Source organism: Barbatula barbatula (assembly GCF_947034865.1).
Source record: "Barbatula barbatula genome assembly, chromosome: 16".
Lineage (NCBI taxonomy): Eukaryota > Metazoa > Chordata > Actinopteri > Cypriniformes > Nemacheilidae > Barbatula > Barbatula barbatula.
The window spans coordinates 4,321,818-4,335,470 of NC_136779.1; the positions used below are offsets into that span (position 1 = coordinate 4,321,818).

General features: G+C 38.4%; 1 protein-coding gene across 1 annotated transcript in view; it reads left to right on the forward strand.

Annotated features, from left to right (window-relative positions):
- Positions 1–13,653, forward strand: part of LOC306905836 (heparan sulfate glucosamine 3-O-sulfotransferase 3A1) — a 34,083-nt gene that overhangs the window by 18,900 nt on the left and 1,530 nt on the right. The gene's annotated exons all lie outside the window — the stretch shown is intronic.

Consider the following 13,653-nt stretch of genomic DNA (forward strand, 5'->3'; position numbering starts at 1 on the left):
AATACACATATGAATCATTTTAATCAAATTATTTTTAATCTAATAGTGATAAGATAGCAACACACAATATTACAGAGGATTAACTGTGTGTTGCTTGGATTGAAATGTACCATTTTATTAAAATGTTCAATCTTTTTAAAATGTCAAGTCAATTTTATACATTTAATCAGTATAGTTTCTACGCATGCATAGAAAAACTGTTAGAAAAGATTTTAGAGTTTTACATTGTATTTGTTTCTCAATACCAAGTTCGCAGAGTCTGAAGGAGGCAAGTCCAGTTATTTTACAATTTAACAACATTTAAATTATTTAACAACAATAGTATTTCCAAATGTATTACTTACAGTTGTGCGTTCTATCTTCCGCCATTACGTAACTTCAGTTGGAGCTGAATTATGGGTTATGGCCCATATCAAGTCCGCACAATTCACCTCCCTATGCAACCTTGATAAAAGGGGCGGAGCAAGAACACATCCAGGGATTTGAACTTTACTTGGCTTGATGTGAACTTGGATTTGGAAAAGTACTTGAGCTGCTTCTGATGACGTTTCACAAGTCTACGAGGACACAAGTACAGACGTGGACTCATATTGAGAAACGGCCTGTGTCTCTCCTGTACCAATTTCTGCTTTGAGCAACATGGTTTGATTGAGCTGGAACCAATAACCTCATGGTCCGTGATCCGTCACCTTGCACAGCAGCTCTTCAGACAGCATAAGTTTGAGTCCCGGCTTCTGATTCCTTAAACTGTCTTCTTAGCCATGTCTCATAAAAGCCATAAAAATAGATGTAACTGGTCTCTGAGGAGTTTTGTGGTACTGATGCAGACTCACAAGCATCTCAAGATGCTCTCACACTGAGAGATTTAAAGCGGGCAACATTGCATTCTGCATAATTAATATAAAAATCACAAATCCACATAAACGCACACAGTTGTTTTTAATCTACTCACTTCCCCAGCGTACTAAATGATCAACTGCCTCCTCTGCAATTTCCACACGACATTCTGCTCATAATAGCTGATGTATATGCAAATCAGATGGCGATACATATTGCATGTGAAATCGCTGAGAATACGAATGCCGCTAATGCACATTTTATTCCACGCTTTTTGGCGACCACTTTTCTTGAGCGATGTACAGTAAGCGCAACGACTCCATCCTCATTACAATCGACTTCATTATCTAATCGCCTTTTTTATTCATAGACTCTGTTTGGTATGTACGTGGCATCCGTTATTCAGGCATGGCATCTTCTCTCCCGAACGTTGGCACATTATCTTCCCTCAGCACTCTCCCGTAATGCTAATGTGCCTGGGAGAGCGATTGCATCAGTATGAAAAATCCAATGAAGTTCTTTTGATTGATTAGGTGGCATCCCCCCCCCCGCATATGCCATTACCCCGGCAACACATAGACAACTATTCATTTATAATCACTACTGTGATGGGTGTGCGATAAGTACTGTATTGAGTTCAGTATGTCTGTGTGTGTGTTGGGTGCTGAATATTGCATCTGTCAGTTGAGATATTTTTTTGGAATAAGCACATTAGTTATAAGACAGATAACTCAGACTAGCGGCTGGGTGCTGAATATTGCAGTAATACTGTGGATAAATACACCCCAGACCTGTTTGTGTGGAAATAAGAAGCACCATCAGTCACAAAGCTGTTATACAGTAATCACTTCATGTTTAAATCATCAATGTTCACTTCAGCACGACCATGGAGCTTACGTAATGTCAGAAATAGTGGGTTTGGTGTAGTGTTTTGTGGCGTTATGGGTGCCCTGTGGACACTTATTTGAACTGTTCAACGCTTAAAGTCTTTCATTATTTTGCTTATTTGCAAACGCTGCTCATTTCGCAAACACAGTCACTCTTATCAAACCGATCTGTTGGACAAAGACAAAGGCAGTGCTCAATAGACCCTTTGTTAACATCTTAAAACATCATCAATCTGTAATCCATTCCTCATCTTGGCTTCATTTAAACAACAGCGACAAACCAAAATCTAACCATTGTTGACAGCTTTTCACAACACTCTCCATAACGCCTTCCATCAACACCAGCTCTGTTTCTGCTAAGACGGATCTACCTTCATTTTGTAATGAGGGCGACGTAGTCGGACACTCGTCTATTATGACTGTGTATTGGGAAGTGCCTCCCGTAACGAAACATATCACGATAGATTGGTCACGATACAATATATTGCTATGTATTTCGATACGATAAGCATTTGCGATATATTACAAAACTTTAAATCGAAAATGTAAAAAGTAGAGCTAGAAATAGAACATGCTGTGCACCACAAGGGGTTTTCTGTAAGGGTAAGTGTAAAACATCCATGATGGCCATGATGTGAGATGGATGAACCTTTAGATCAGAGGTTTGGGTTCCTTAACTGTGGGGAATAAAGTCGGTCACGCTCAAGTCACTTAGCTCTTGTGGTGCATTATAGTTAAAACTTTGAACATGGGCAGTTTAAACCCCTGGTTCATCCGTGCTTTTAATGCGCTGCTGTGATCACATTCCAGCTTAGTGAAATTACAATAAATGTCTTTGTTACTTTTTGGAATAAACTTTCGTCTAATGCACTGCTGTAGCCAAGTGACTTGGTGAGTCATGACTTGCGAAGCTTGCAAACAACATTTATTTTATATAATTAATTATTTTCTAAGACCGGAGCACACCCCCACATCAGCTATGAGAGCTCGAAACGTTCTTCTGTATTTTCTGCCATGCTGATTTTAAGATATGTATCGATAGTAGAGGTGTCACTATCGATACACTATCGGAAAAAAAAATTGCGATAGTTACATGTATCCATATTTTTGCACAGCCATCTCTGTTCACCGCATATTTTTTACGGTTCTGTTGATGTTGGGTTCAGGCGCAGTTCAACTTCTTGACTTTTCTATCAGTTCATCCACCACTATACAAACTACAGCAGCTTCATCGTCTCCTCTCATCAACTATTTATGTTTCTTTCTCCATTTCAATTTTCCTACATATTAGCCTAACTAATACATCCGCTGCAGATAGTTTTCCCCTTTTATTTTTCAGTCACGGTCACCTGTGCCTCACGATTCCTCTGGTTGTAAACGAGGTGCATGCCATTCCATTCTTTCCTTGGGCTATTTACTTAATGGCTAATGCAAAAAAGGCCTCTGAAATGGAAATGGCACATTAACCCGCTCCTTTTTCCCATTTTCCGGCCCTGCTGCTTCTCTCCCTGCTCCTCGCTCGGATAAATGACCGTGCTAACATGTTATTACCAGGCGCATTACTTGTTCCGCCTAATATGTAAAAGAAAAGGAGTGAAATCCTATCAAATATTTAAAGCTATAGAGCTCATGGTAAGAGCAGGCTAGGCACTGGTGACTATTTGTTTATTAACCTGGTAATATTGAAAAAGAAATCCTTACAAACACATTTCGATTGTATTTTGCTGCATTTTGCTGTTTTTTCTTCATGTTGGTCTACTAATGTGTTTTAATATATCTCTGATAATGATACCTTAAAACATAAACTCATTTTACAGAAAGCTATTCTTGCACAAGCAGTGCTTAGGCCCCAGTCACACTTGCCTTTTTGCTCCATTGACTTCAATTCATATGCCTGCGAATGCGACAGATCGGAAACACAAGCCTGTTCGAAGATATTTCGTATTTCGCCGCATATCGCCAAGTTCAAGTTTTTCAAACTCTGACCTGCAAATTTGCGTCTTGTGAATGCGTGAGACCAATAGGAGATCAAAACGTCACAACGTGACCTACCGGTACAGACATGTAAAAGATGGAGGAATCGCTCAAGCCCTTTTTTACAGCACCGTCCGAATGAATTTTCACATGCTTAAAGTCTCGTGACCGCAAAATTTGTCATTTGAATCCAAAAAGCACCAGAACTCTCACTATAAGACACTAACAATGCCATAATGCAATATCAATAAAATGTAGCTTTGCAAGCATTGTAATGAGTTTACATTTAGACGGGATAAAATGGCAATTTCAATGCTAATCTACGGAATGAAGCCAAAGCAGCGCTATGGGAAGAGTTATGATCATGCGGCGGGTACGTCTCTCGCTGCAGCTTGGCAACATGACAGGAAGAACAAGATGGGAGTCAGTCTTTTGTGTTGGAAGCACAGCTCAGATTATTATGGAAATAGAGAATTGATGAGGAACAGAAACTCAGTGAAGAACAGAATCACGCATAATCATATGGAAGGAGATCAGGGAAAGAGAGAGAGAAGTTCAAGCGAGGCTGATGAGAGAGCAGAAATTAAGCGAGGAAGAAATAAAGATTATAGCTTACAGTAAGAGAAGAAAGTTTGAGACAAGCAGAGTTCTTCGAGAAGGACTTAGAGAGAGAGAGAGAGAGAGAGAGAGTAATCAGCTTTGCTCTTCACTCTTCCACAAAATTCTTGATGGTTCATCCCTTCCCTAAGCTTTCATTTTTCCTTTTATCATCTTCTCCCTCCTCTTGCCTCCCAGCCCAAACCGCACTGCCCGGCTTCTGCCTCCTTCAGCTCACAGAAATTGGCCTAAATAGGTCAATAAAAGTTCTGCAGACACCGAAATGTCTGTATTGTAATAAAAACGGAATTAAACCACTGGCTCCTGGAGAAATACTAGAACCAGAACGATCCGGCACGGTATGCATGCAATATTGTGTCTGGGACTGGCTAACTCAACACATAATACCGAAGACCAGGCACGTAGCACGCACAGGCTGAATGAAATTTGCATATTATTTGTACTAGGATACAGTATGCAAGTTTAGTGCGTAGCAATTCATAGTAGGCTGTTTCAGAAAGTATGTTTTTGTGTATGCATTGGGGCCATTCACATTTCGCGTCTAAAACCATGCGGAAAACGCGAGCCGCGCCGCTGTCCGTAGTCAAACGTCACGTGGTACGGTTTCAGAACCCTCTGTCCATATTACACAGGTATTTAAAAGTGCAATGTCTCATTTATAGCCTTGTTACTAGAGTGGTCCACAAAAGAGAGGAGTCAGAACAAAAAAGCAGACTGTTCACGTCACCCTTGCAAAACTTGATTTATAATGGTCCTGATGGTTTTCTCTCTATGGGAGAATCTTGCTCCATCTCTTAGGTGCTCTTGTGAGAATGGGGATTAGAAGTGGCACAGTTATTTTACAATGGCTTCAAATGTATCCAGGTAAATTTTAAACATGTATGCTTTACTTAAGCTAAGCTACTTTAGACAGATATAAATTGGTAGCTTAGTGGTAAGAGCAAGGCGTTAACAACGCCAAAGTCGTGGGTTCGATTCCAGGGGATTGCACATACTTAGAAACAAATTTATAGGATAATGCAATGTAAGTCGCTTGGGATAAAAGCATCTGCCAAATGATATAAAATAAAATTTGTAAAATGCAAGGCAAAACATTAAATAACACAATGGGTAGCTTCTGCACACAGTGCAAAACTCGCTGAATCACAAGAGCACTGACATGTGGGGTGAATTATCTGTTGTCTGTTATAAAAGACACCATTTGTTGGCAAACTAGAAGAGGGGTTCCCAAACTTTTTAGCCTGCGACCCCCAAAATAACAGTTCCAGTGACTCGAGACCCCCACTATCCTCGGAGTGGCTTAAAGTATACAAATGTTGCGCGCAAATGCTCACATGCACCTTTTCTACCCAAATGTGCATAATGCCAACACAAAAGAGCACAGTCTAACATAATATTATTTTATAGTTATTATCTCGTTACTTGTTGTTAGATGCTCAAACTGATTCGAGTGCTGATGGATGTGCCTCTTTTCGTATCTGAGGACAACAGCCCCTCGGACTGCAGCGCTGCTCGGCCCTCCTCCGACGGCCTCCCTGCATTGCCTTTGGTTGATATTAATAAATGTTTCATTTCGACAAATAAGAACATTCTAAAGTTAACGTCTGAAAAAGAATCTGCGTGCAGATGGGACTCGACTGTTTAACGTGGTGCTGTAAATGGACTTGCTGCACTGAGATTAGGCAAGTACCGGCGATTTACCTTGTATAAGTACCACATGAGGTTTGATCATCTCAGTCATTTCAGTTCTGCAGAACACAAAAGAAGATATTTTGAAGGATGTTGGCAAACAATGGCGGCACGCAATGACTTGCATTGGTTTTGTGTCAATGGGTACCGTCGTTGGTCAGTTACCAACATTCAAAATACCCTCTTTTGTATTCTGCAGGGGAAAAAAGCCATACAGTTTTGAGATGACCAAGAATTTAAGTAAATGATGACAGAATTTCCAGACTTTCTGGTCACTTTATGGTCTTGACAAAGTCAATAAGGGTGTCAACCAGCGGCAATGCTCCAGTTAAAGATCCAATATATTGCTTTAAAGCACTGTGAAATCAAGTAGTCTATAGTCGGTGACGCTGAGATTGTTGTTGTGCACAGGTCAGGCTTTTCTGTATGTTTTTTCCTCGTGTGGTTCTTATTGATAGATTTTTAATACAGCATATTATCTTGCAGCAGCACTGATCTCAGTAAATGATGAACTGTTGTGGCTTCTTTGAAATGCACAACACACACGCATGTGCACACACACACTCAAATCAGTAATACACTTCTCCAGAGACCCTCTGAGGAGTCACATTCATGCCCGGCAGAAAGAATGAATCTGTCACCGAATCAGTGACTCTAAACAGCTTACAGTGAAGAGGACAGACTGACGAATAGACTGTTTAACACTAACTAATGTCTGCAAAGCTCAGGAATACACCACACAGCAGAGATTTTGTTCAGCTGGTTTCTTTCTTTAAACTATGTGGTGCTGACTTTTATAAACACCCAAGCAGGTTTTTAAATGAATTTCCACCAAGTATCAAATGCGAGCGAAAATTGGCTTCGGTGAGTAGGACTGTTTTTTTATCCACATAATACACGGTTGAATCAAATTGCGAGGATGACACAGATTCCAGTCATTAACTAACAAAGTTCTACTGAAAAAAAACACGTCACAACCGGTGCATCCTCTAAAGCTGAGTGGAAAATCACAGTGGGTCTTTACATTTTTGTGCTCGTATACAAAATCAATTGAAATGTGCTGTTGTAGTTGAAATCCACTGTAAATAAGGCAGACAGATTGATGCCTGATAAAAAAAATCTAAAAAAAGTCACAAGTGTAACAGCAACAGTCCTTCGAGTCACACATTCCTTCGAAGGAATATTCACAGAATCCAAGTAGCTGTGGAGTGATGTCTTGCAATTTTAATACGCTGCACTATGTTGGTCTTAAGCTGATGTTCAGGAAATAAAATATCTTAGCATTAAGTTTAGGTGTCTTATCTCTTGAGCTCCTCTTGACTGTGCTGAAAAGATGAGAGAACGTTTAAGAGAGATGTGCGGAGAGGCATGCTGTCTTAATAACTGAACGTGTCACCACAAGTGATGCAACTCTTTTTTGACTCCAGCTGACTGCAAAAGAAACAAGTGGGTCAGAATGATATTAAAAAATAATGAGAATGCCATGTTGAAATGCGTTTTTAACTTACACTAAAACCCGGAGCATCACAGCCTGAGACACACACACATGTGCGCATCAGTCATCACAACCAACATGACACTCGGACACACACACATTTCTAAGTTAGCATGATATTTTTAAATGAGCAATTATGAGCCAAGCTGATAAAGTTTACAATGTGCTATAGTGTGCAAGACCTCCACCATCACACGTGAACCGTGTTCTTCCGTCGTGACTTGCACCGTTAGGTGTGTTTCTGCGACTGCAGCGAGGTGGGGGATCAGGACTATAAATCCCCAAACGTCAGTCGCACTCAGCTCATTTCAAGCATTCACTTTTTAATCCACAGCCCAGTTTAGCTGCCAGGGGGATCGCAGGGAGCGGTCAGGGTTTTCCCTCAGAGCAAACGCAACATTAAAGTTTCCCATCTCGTAACGGAAGGTTGTGCGAGCGCGTGTGGATTATGAGGGGTGGAACGTAAAGGCATGTTCATCCTTTAATGACTGAAAACAGGTTTTCTCTCCATCTTTCTTCACAGTTAGAGCAAGTGAATTATTCACACTGGAAGATTGCCATGGAGAAACAGCTTATTTAACCTCTGTTACACAAGCAAATTACTGAAGGCACAGAGAGAGAGAGACATGCTGTGTCTAGAATGCTGTTGATAAATTTATAAGAACATAAACGCTAACGCTATAAAACATTTATTAAATTGTGAAGTGGTATAGGAAAGTATTAAAATAAAATCTGGCACTGTAAAAAACAGGTTTTCAATCAAAATACTTTTCCTGTTTTTTATACATATTTTTAATGTATTTTTGAAACACGTCAAACACCATCGAATTACAGAAAAAAACAGCAACAAACAGGGTATAATTTTACCGAAAATAACTTATTTTATGGAATATATATGGCGCCCCATCTGCCTGAAAATATCATTTTTTAACAGGATTTTTTCCCCAAAATTAATAATTCACATTTTCTTTGGCTATAATACAATAATATGTTGTTTACTTTTCCCTGATGTATTCAGAGAATTTCCGGCTTCCCCCGTTACTATACAGGCTTACAGTAAAAACATGATGAAGTTTTCTGTTGGTATTCATTTTCTCTTCACCGGCTCAGTCTGACTGTGGTTTGAATAAAGTATAGTGTGTGTGTGTGTGTGTGTGTGTGTGTGTGTGTCAGGTCTGGAAACTTTACTCGAATGCCTAAATTAGATTTTATTGGATTACGGCAGGAGTTTAGATCACCGAGATAATTAATACCATAAGGTGCCTGTAAAAGATCCTTGTGTGTGTGTGTGTGTGTGTGTATTCTTGAACATGTCATGAAGTGAGGCATTTGTTTAAACTTTCATCTTTCTTTTTTAGTCTTACTTACACATATGTCCCTATAGTTTTGTCCAGTTTATTCGCTTTATGAAATGAAATGTAGGAAACCTTTCGGGAAATTAACCAGCACAACCTGCAGCTACGCACCGCGAATTCCAAACCTTTCCTCTTCTTTATTATTTCATATAATACACTGTGCGATGTAACTTTTTGAGTTATCCTAAACTCAATTGAAATGCTTATATTTTTAGCGGGTCATGTCAGTTTGAAAAGTATTAGAAACCAGATGATGCCACAAAGAGACCTTTTTTACGTACGTTTGTTATATATAAACTTGAGAACTCCAGTCCCTATTCACTGTGAATGTATGTAAAAGAGCAAATAATAAATGATTCAAACTGTATTCAGTACAAAATGACATAATTTGAACTTTCTGTTTAAAGGTTTAAAATCACAATCATGACCTCGCGGATAAAGGTCAGATCTGAAACGGTACGGATGGTTAATAGCAACAGCTCAAACACACAAGTCACACACAATACAGTTGATTGCGATTCCTATGCCACGGCCTCCCGAGCTTACTTGATGGTTGAGTGATCTCGGAGTGGAAAAACAGATATACTTTCCATCATTATCTCACTCACCTGCTCTGTGCTCCATCAGCAGTGATTAGCACTCGCGTACCTGTCACAGACCATAATGTCCTCGACGCTTCAGGTCAGGTGAACTATCTGAAGGGGTCATAAAGCTCCGTCAAACCTGTTAATGTCAGACGAAAGAAAAGACAAGTAAAACTTTTGGGACAGGAAATAACAAGTAAGATTTGAAATGATTTCCGGAGACAAAGTTGCATTGTTTCAATAATATAGTATAATATATTTTCAAAATCTCAGGTTGAGACCTTAAGTGGCCAACTGGCAAGACAACATTTTTACAAACTCTAGGAAAATAGTGAGTCGATTAAAGATGCTAAAATATGATAGATTTGATTTGTTGAATGTAGTTCATTTTGAATTCTTTCATATTTACTTATTTTAATGAATTATTTTTACGGCTGTCGAACGATTAATTGCGATTAATCGCATCCAGAATAGACATTTGCGTTTACATAATCTATGTCTGAGTACTACGCAATATTCATTTTGTATTTATAGAAACATACAAAATATTTGTTTTTGTATTTTATATCTTTCTTAAATATATGTACATATATGTACAGTGTGTTCATATATTTAAGAAAAATATAAAATACATAAACAAATATTTTATATATCATTTAAATTATTGGTAAATTTAAATAAATACATGTAAATATTTCCTAAATATGAATACATGTTTATGTGTAACAAAATGAATATGAATAAAATTTGAATTTCATATTTTATATTGTGGGACATTTTATATAGTTTTAATTTATAAAACAAACAAATAATAAGTCATTGCATCAATTACATTCATCAATCTGCATATGAGCTTACATACCTGGTGAAACTACGCATACCACCCCCCAAAAAAACTACTTGAAAAATTATACAAAAATATACTATTCTAAAAAATGTGTTAATTGTATTTTATAAAACACATCACTTAAGTGAGAGTCACTTTAAATTCACCTTAAACCATGTGTTTTCGTTTTACTTCCCATTAAAGTTTACCAACCGACTACCAAGATTTTTGTTAACCACCAAATCCAAAAAACGTACTTGCATCTGTTGTTGTATTGAGCGTTCCTTCTTGCACCCCGTTTATGATCCAGCAATGGTATTTCCAAACACAGACTCTGATAGTGTCTTTAAATCACAGACAAGCTCCTTTGACCCCGCTGCAGTTCACCGGCCGGAAAAATGATGAGCGAGGAATGCGGTTAGAAAGAAAGAACTCTCAGAAGTCTGTCTGTCTGTCTGAAGGGTAGAAATATTGAGACAATTACATGACGCTTATCTGCTCTGGATGCCAGCATGGGGTAGTTGGAGATATTTATGTGTTTTACCTCTCTATAGGGAGACATGAATCTATGGAAATGTGGCCTGGGTACACACGTGCCTATTTGACGGTTCCTTCCCCAAGGGGCATCACAGTGGACCTTAAGTACTGGTACTCTCCAATAACTAAAATAGATCAGATAAAAATGACAGCATCAATAAGATAAGTTTAGTTCGTTTTTTTTATTTAAAAAACACATTGTTTGTGAATATGCGTCACGCCAAAATTCACACACAATTTGTTGCTTCTAATTCAAGTTCATCATCAAAATGTGAGACAAATGGTTTGGATGATGTTCTTTGTCGTTGGATCGGTACGTGTCAGACCCTGCAATGATCCGGATGCGTTTAATGGCTGTGGCTTTTTGCCTGTATTAAACTTCTAAATACGTGCACAGGGAGTCGTACTCTTACGGCACGAAGAAGACATCAAACGTTGCTCTGAAAGGACTGTAAATCAAATGTACTTGGAGGCAAAGCTACTTCAAGTGTTACATCATTTACACTGCCAATAAACATCTGTTACAGAAAGCCCCACTTTCCCTTGCCAGGAGATGGAGGAAAATATTCCAGCCTACTCCCTTTTATACGGTTCCTAAGAGAGCATTAAGACTGTGACGGCTGTCCATCATGTGTTCTCGTCCTCCCAGGCCTCCCTCGTTTCTTCCTTTCTCGCTGATATCGTACGAGACTTAAATCTTCGTCTCCCTTTGGGTTCTGATATGTCTGAGAAACAACCTTATGTTGTGACACAAAGACGATTTTTCTTGACTGCTGGTCCATTTCAAACAATCGCATCCCAAAAGAACATGTCTTTAATACATTTCTTGTGCTCGAGAAAGCCTATATGTCACAGGGTTCAGAATTAAAATTTGCTTACTCATTTACTTGCCCTGATGTCAAACCTATGACTTATCTTAAGATATTTTGAAGAACATTGGTAACCTAACAGCACTGCACCCCATTGACTTTCGTTGTATGGACACAAAACCACAGAGCCATTTCTCGAAATATATTCTTTTGTGTTCCACAGAAGAGTCATATACAGGTTCTGAACAGCATGAAAATGTATCATTTATATTTTAGGGTGAACGATTGTGTTGTGTTGTATTTTTTTTTAGAACTACTATAGTCAAATGTAAGGTAAGTGAACCCCAAATAAAAATCTGTCATTTACATCCCATTATTTTCTATCCCTTTTGCAAAAAGTCCAAAAATAACATCAAAAGAACCCACAGTAGGTAAAATGAATTTTAAAACCTTCTACAGTTGGTTCTAAAATTACCCAGATAAAACTTCTTTAGTTTATTTGTGCCTATGTGTATCTCTCAAGCCCAATAAAAAATAAATGTATAAAGGAGGTTGAAATGACAGTTAGTGTTTTAAATAATGTTCTGAGGGACTCTGTATGAAAATGCAACCCAAAGAAAACCTAAAAAGAAGATTATTAAAAATAAATGGTATCTATGGACCACATTCATGTCTATTTCACGATGGAAACAATGCTGTGCAGTTCCCTGAAGGCCACATCAACCCAGAGTAAACAAGAGGCAAAGCCCACCTGCTTATTGTCTACCTATCATCCGGATAAGTCTTGACCTCACTGTGATCTTGAAGGTCCAATGTATTTTTTTGGATGATCTATAGACAGACAGATAGATGCATAACATTAAACATAAGGATTAAATGACACCTTTCCTTTAAAATGGTTTTCCTTTAACTTTCTTTCCTAAGTGCTTCCTTTAAAATCAACACATGAATTGCAATGTTGCAGTACATATTGCTCATTTGGCATGTTTATAAATCTCAAGTAAATAATTCTTCTTGTTAGACAGGCAAACATTCATCTTTATATGGCCACTGTATTATTTTGATCCATCCATAGCCGTGTTGAGGTCTCAACAAGGATGAGATGCATTGATTCAAAAAACATGTGAAAAAGGAAGAAAAACTTGTTCTTGTTACATCTTTCTATGTTACTCTCCCGCTTCTGCCTTATTGCATAGAACACTTATATGTATACAAAAATCTAATCGTCCATAGATGCCCACACACAGACACTCAATGCACCATACTGAAAAGCTAATGTATGCAATGCATTTATAAGAGTCCTGGATCTGTAAGAGCATATGATTCAACAAATAAAATAAGCATTTTCGGAATGATCTGAACTAGGGCTATCTGAACCTGCTGACCGCAGCCCACTAATGCTATTATGGCCTATAAACTTCCAGCGGGTTTAGAGGAGGCCATTTTGTCAGAGACTAAACCCCCCAAGTGAACGAAGATAAATAATTAAGGGGCTGCGTTCTGCACTTGGGCTGAATTTAAAGTGAACGAGCCCTTATGAGGTTCTAAATGGTGGAGTGCTGTAAATCATTAATCCACTGCTTTTATCCTCTTTGGATCGGGTCACTGTCCTGAAGGCATTGAAGAGGGCTGGAGAGATAGAGAGAGTGAGAGAGAGAGACTGTCATAGACAAACAGATTAGACTTTTTTTTCTCAGTCTTTAAGACCAAACTAAGCTAGAATGCAGAGCAAAAAGAGCCTTAGAGAGAGAGAGAGAGAGAGAGAGAGAGAGAGAGAGAGAGAGAGAGAGAGAGAGAGAGAGAAAACCCAAGCCAAATGTTGTAAGTGCTTCTGCTGGATAGCTAGCTTTAACTGCTATTTCTTTTAAAATATCAGTCTTTAGCTGAAAATTTTGAGTTTTATGAAGAATGTAATGAAATATTCACAGAATAGATCAAAATAGATCAATTATTTTGTTTGTAAATGCAAAAATGTAATAAACACCTTGACTGATTTTCATTTCCAGAATGGGAAACACAGTATATAACTCCACACTAATTCC